Genomic DNA, 6,000 nt, shown 5'->3' with positions numbered 1-6,000 from the left:
GAAGAAGATTTTTTAGGAGCTAAGACTATGGAATGGGGCCTCGAGTATTCCATTATATTATCAATGTTAAAGAAATAAACATAAATTAATCAAAACAGAGAGCAATGAAACAAGAGGTAAACTGAGGAAAAACGTGAGGCATGGCTTGCCAATCTCACTATAAAGAGTAGTTTTTACCTCATAAACGCTGAGGCAACCAAAGAACCTAGGAGAAGAAAGAAGAGGAGCTGGTGCTTACACTGAGGTGGAGCGGAGGGGAGCGGAGAGCTGCTGCCACAGGTCCTGAGCAGCGCTGCGGAGGGCCATCCTTGCTGCCTGTGGACACTCAGGCAGCTCCTACTTGATGGCAGGCATTCTCCAGGTTCTGAAATACAGAAGTGAATAGAGTAGACAAGCTCTATACCCCCATGAAGCTTACATCCACTATGACAAACTCAGGGTTTGGGATGCTGATCCCTTATACTTCCCGAGAAGAAAAGTGTGGAGGGGTGGATACAGATAGAGAACTAACATCTACTGAGCACACACTACGTATGAGGCTCTGGACTGTACCCTCAGTCCAGAAAAATCCCGATCTCCTGCCTACTTTGGATCCTAAATAGAAAAGACTACACTATGGACTATAATCAGTAGTCTATTTAATTAACAATCATAGAAATACTTAGAATCTTCAAACTGAGGCCGTCTGGGCACATGGAAGACATTCAATACTTTTTTTTTTTTTTTTTTTTTTTTGCGGTACGCGGGCCTCTCACTGTTGTGGCCTCTCCCATTGTGGAGCACAGGCTCCGGACGCACAGGCCCAGCGGCCATGGCTCACAGGCCCAGCCGCTCCGCGGCATGTGGGATCCTTCCAGACCGGGGCACGAACCCGCGTCCCCTGCATCGGCAGCGGACTCTCAACCACTGCGCCACCAGGGAAGCCCTCAATAAATACTTTTAGAATGAATGCATGATTAATCATAATTTTTAAAACTGTCAAATACTCAGCTTCGTTATTACTATTGATATTTATTGTATGACAAGAAGTGATCTGAAACTGTATAAAAGACACTGTTTGTCTTTCCCTCTTAAAGGGAACAATACCTAGATATTGCCTAAATAAAGAAAACACTTAGAGAATTTAAAGTAGTCCAAGCGGCTATTTTAAGCAAACACTTCAGTTTCTTACATCCATGAGAATTCCTTATAAACAAACAACATGAAGTCACAAGAGGTACTTCACCTGAGCAGCATCAGTTATCACAGCATAGATTCCAGGGGTGGCTAGCTGCCCCTTATCTTCAAAACGAATGATGTTGAGAATCTAAGAAATAAACAATGGGGATTGTTCTCCTTTCTGAACTCAAAGGATATACACTTTGAAGAGACATAAAGGGGAAGAATTTCATTTGCTTAGTGAAAACAAATGAAATTGTCCAGTGTATTTATTTGCCTTCTCACGGGAATAAGTGAGCCATGTCTAGACAGGCACAGTATAGAGAAAAGTTTGTTGACTGGTTAGATAATTTCAATGGAAGAAATTTAATACTGAGGAAAAGGGCTTCCCTGGTGGCTCAGTTGTTGGGAGTCCGCCTGCCGATGCAGGGGACACGGGTTCGTGCCCCGATCTGGGAGGATCCCACATGCTGCGGAGCGTCTGGGCCCGTGAGCCATGGCCACTCAGCCTGTGCGTCCGGAGCCTGTGCTCCGCAACGGGAGAGGGCACAACAGTGAGACGCCTGCGTACCGCAAAAAAAAATAAATAAATACTGAGGAAAAGAAATATAGTTGCAAAATCCTCTGTTCAAACATGAAGAATACTCAAATATAGCATAAATTTGTGATTAAAGAATATGAATAGATGTTAACTGTTCCTATTTTTGATAGTAGTACACATTTTTTCTTTCCACAGCTTCATGATACTATATTGCTGCTTAATTGCTTCCTCAGTAGTCTTCTTTACAGCCTACCAAAAACTAAGGGAAAAAATTTTAATTACCACTATTTAGAGTAAAAATTTTGATTAACCTTCCTAACAAACATGGAAGGGGGAACCAACAGCAAGTCATCTGGATGGGAGTGGAGGAAATCATCTCTGCTTAGGCTGATGTTTCTTTAGACCAACTGAAGATGTTGGTCATCCTGAACATGAGGTAGAAAGCAAGGAAATAAGCAAAAGCCCATGTCATGAAAAGTGGGCAATTTCTGTATGTTAGGAGTCATAGCTTCATGGTAAAGCTTTATTATTTTATCTGAATTGTTGCAGATTTTCAGCAAGAAATATTCACAATAAAATATAAGTTCAAAACACATTCCAGAGACATGTGTAACTATATAATCATCTCTCTTAATTATCCCTGCTAATAGGAAACACAGTGGTAAAGATCACCCCAAATATCTTTGTTTGAACGCTACTTTTCTGTGGATTTAATGGGGTTTGAGGTATAACTGACATACATTTTACTAGTTTCAGGTGTACAACATAATGATTTGATATTTGTATATATTGTGAAATGATCACCACAATAAATCTATTTAACATCCATCACCATATATACTTACAGAATTTTTTTCTTGAGGTGATAACTTTTAAGATCTACTCTCTTCAGAACTTTTAAATATGCAGTAGAGTATTATTAACTACAGCCACCATGCTGTATATTATGACTTACTTATTTTATAACTGGAAGTTTGTATATTTTGATTCCCTTCACCCCTGCCTGTAGCAGCTACCAATCTATTCCAAATATCTCTTTAAAAGCCATATTAATTGGGCTATGAATATAGTATAGTATCAACATATAATATGAAAAGTTGATGAGCAATAAGAATTACTACCTTGGGATTGTTGCTTGTTGCTGTTTCTCTCATTCTTTTGAGAAGTTTATGCCCAGTGTGAATGGAAACTAAAGAGACATAATGCATCCTTAGGAATGAATTTGGGTCTGAGGGAATATGAAAGTTGAGAAGTTTCCATTTCTAGGGTCTCTTTCACTCTCAACATTTAGGAATCTGTGTCTGGAAGACAAAGAAGTTAACAGGTGATCACTGGATTACTTATTACACAGAAAAGTGAAAAGAAGTTTTCTAAGAACCTTTGATCTTCAAAGTCAGAAGCAAACATAAAATAAATTTATGAGAGGAAGCCAACCGGGGGAGCACACCAGTGGCAAGTACAAACTGGCTTAGAACTAACTGGCTCAAGAGCAGAGGAACATTTGTATTTCAATGAAAAGAAGAAAAGAAAGTTTAAAAGAAAGGTGATAGTATATTTGATCTGCCAATAATTTAATATTTGAAAACTTCCAAAAGGGCATTTCTATATATTCACATCAAAAAAAGTCATGGTCTCACCCAAATATCCATGCACAATTGTATTTTTATGTACAATACACAAATAGTCTAAACAAGTCTAGCTCTAAAACATATTTCTCAGGTATATTTCATGACAAATTCCCAGGCTGAAGGCCAGGGTAAAACCGAGGAGGCCACTGCCCCTTCCACGATAATCATGTGAGTGGCTGCAAGATGATCAGGTGAACACAGAACGTCTATGAACTTCTTGTAGGCAGAACTAGATATTATTCATCTTTAGAAACTCAGCACCTACTACAGTGCTTGATACACAGTCACTACTGGATCAATGTTGGCTGATTAATTAATAAATGCATACCTTATAGGTGAACAATCATAGGCAGATACCTGGATTGGGAATAAGTCACCGACTGAAATTCAAATTATGTTGGCAACTTGTTCTGTGAACTTTCATGAGTCAGCTTCTCTCCATTCAGTTATCTAGGAAAGAGGCTGCCTATTGGAATGTTTAATGTATCGAATATGCATTGAAGTCTTCATATAAAAGTACCAAATTACTCTTTATTAACTAAAGAACTCATTCTTTGTACTTACCAAAGTGCTTTTAATCTTGAAAGCACTTCCAGTAATGGCAAATTACTCCTAATATTTTTCTAAAACCTTGACACATTTTAAGGACTAAAAATATATCTATAGCTCTCATTTGGAATTATTACTTTACCCAGTTCCAGATGGCTTCACTGTAATAATTTTTAAAGCCTTTCTCTGGTCTCTTACCTTTTTCAGAATTAATAAAATATTTTCATCAAAAGGACTTCTAGATAAAAAGGAATAATGTAGAGGCCCTTACACTCACTATTAAGTTCAAGGTCAATAAGACTTTAACTCTGTTCATTGTATCCAGATTCAGATAAATCTGAAGAAACCTTTTGCCATTATCCAGAGATTCTCAATCTCTGGACCATTACTAGCCCTGGCGACATAGGTCAATTCTAGTACTTAGGTGGCTCAGAATCACCAGGGGACATCCACACTCAATGAAACAAACCTGAGTCCTTGGGAATCACTGAACTCATTCAGTTCTTCTAGCACCTGAGAAGTCAGGGGGGGTCCATCAACAGGACACACTCAAGGACCCCTTGTACTTCTGCTGCTCAAATACAGGCCAGTCTTGGCTACTGGTACTTCAGCCATTTCCAGGCATCCCGCTGAGGGTCGTTTGTTACCATAGCACACTGAGGTCCAGTTTCACAACTGGTGCAAATCTACCTGTCTTCAGTGCTGAAAAGAGGAAAAATGTTAAGAGAAAACCAAAAAAAGCAGAAAGCAGGAACCAATAACAGATTCAAAAAATGGTTATGTCTAACAGGCCCTTTACATGTAAATATATTAGTATTGTCTTCCCAGCTCTGTATTTAACATAAAACAATGATCATTTTGAAAATGAAACACCTATATTTAAAGCATATAACATGAGGACATTAGCTGGAAAAGAAAAAAGTTGACAGGAACTTTTGTTGGAAATTTGAAAAGGACTAAATATAGATCTTCATAACTGTTGTAAAAATATTTAAAATTGTATGATTGACAAAAACAAAAATCAACCTCTCTTTTCCTTCTCTCTGTCTCATACATCAAAATTAATAAATTCCCCCCAAAGTATAAATTATTTCAAAATACAGACTATTTGTAAATTTCTATTTACAAATAAAATACTGAATACATGTTTTGTTATGTTGTTCATTGTTTATTGATTAAAATGCACTTTGCTGGATTAAAATTTTATTTCGTTACACATACATTAATTTAGGGAAAAAAGAGATGAATGCTTTACCTCCTCTAATTATTGCTTCTTCTTTCTTAGCCTTCCAAAGGAGGGAAACATAAAGGATGAAACTTAACAAGATCAAATGCAAAAATAGCCTGTACTTCATCAAAATCGCTTATGAATACCACATTTATGAATATTTATGTGAATGTTCATAGGAAGCTATGTTTTCCTTGTGATTCCTTAGAACATTTCCAGAACTATTTTTTGTTTTATAGATATTCAATTAATATTGATTAAACACCTTCAATCAACATAATATGAATTTTTCCTAAACTTCGACTAACTTATCCCAAATAAATTAATAAACTTTAAAGTGTTTTTGAAAAGTACATGGTTCTTATACAAAAATAATTTACCTCAATAAATAACAGTGGAGTGACGTCTATAGGTAGGATATATATCAGCAATACAGAGATAACAAGAGTGACTAAACACAGATTACCATCCATGACAGTTATTCTTGGTTCCCAACCCCCTTATTCTTTACCACAAAGACAAAAAAAGCTAAAGACTCATTTTCCCAAAGTCCCTTACAAGGAGATGTAGCCATGTGACACAGTTCTGGCCAATGAAATGTAAGGAGTCTGTAGGGTGTGTTTAGGAAATTATTCCTTTTCTAATATAAGGAAAGCCAGATATGGCTAGCAGCTGCCCTTCCCCTCCTTCCTGCACTGAAAGCTGAAGTAATGGCTGGAGCTGTGGCAGCCATCTTGGAATCAAATGGGAAAGAATAAGAAAATCACAGTGATGCTGGTGCTGACATCACTGAGATGCTGACATATTGCCCTCAGCCACCTCCTCCCAGATTTTGTGTCATGTGAGAGATATAAAACCCTATCTTTTTAAGCCACTATCAGAGTCTCTGTTGCTTA

At 37.5% G+C, this 6,000-nt stretch overlaps 1 long non-coding RNA gene across 1 annotated transcript in view; it reads right to left on the bottom strand.

Moving 5' to 3' along the window:
• Nucleotides 1-237: 237 nt before the first annotated feature.
• The window catches only part of LOC309825342, an 80,485-nt gene continuing 74,722 nt past the window's right edge, over nt 238-6,000 (bottom strand). Inside the window, exons 2-4 of the long non-coding RNA XR_014297026.1 lie at nt 4,346-4,578; nt 2,821-3,000; nt 238-364 (exon numbers count right to left, since the gene is read on the bottom strand). This is a non-coding gene — a long non-coding RNA (uncharacterized lncRNA). The remainder of the gene's footprint in view (nt 365-2,820; nt 3,001-4,345; nt 4,579-6,000) is intronic.

Source organism: Grampus griseus (genome assembly GCF_964374135.1).
Source record: "Grampus griseus genome assembly, chromosome: 7".
Classification (NCBI taxonomy): domain Eukaryota; kingdom Metazoa; phylum Chordata; class Mammalia; order Artiodactyla; family Delphinidae; genus Grampus; species Grampus griseus.
Note: the sequence above shows the minus strand (reverse complement) of the source record. Positions and strands in the feature narration are given on the sequence as shown.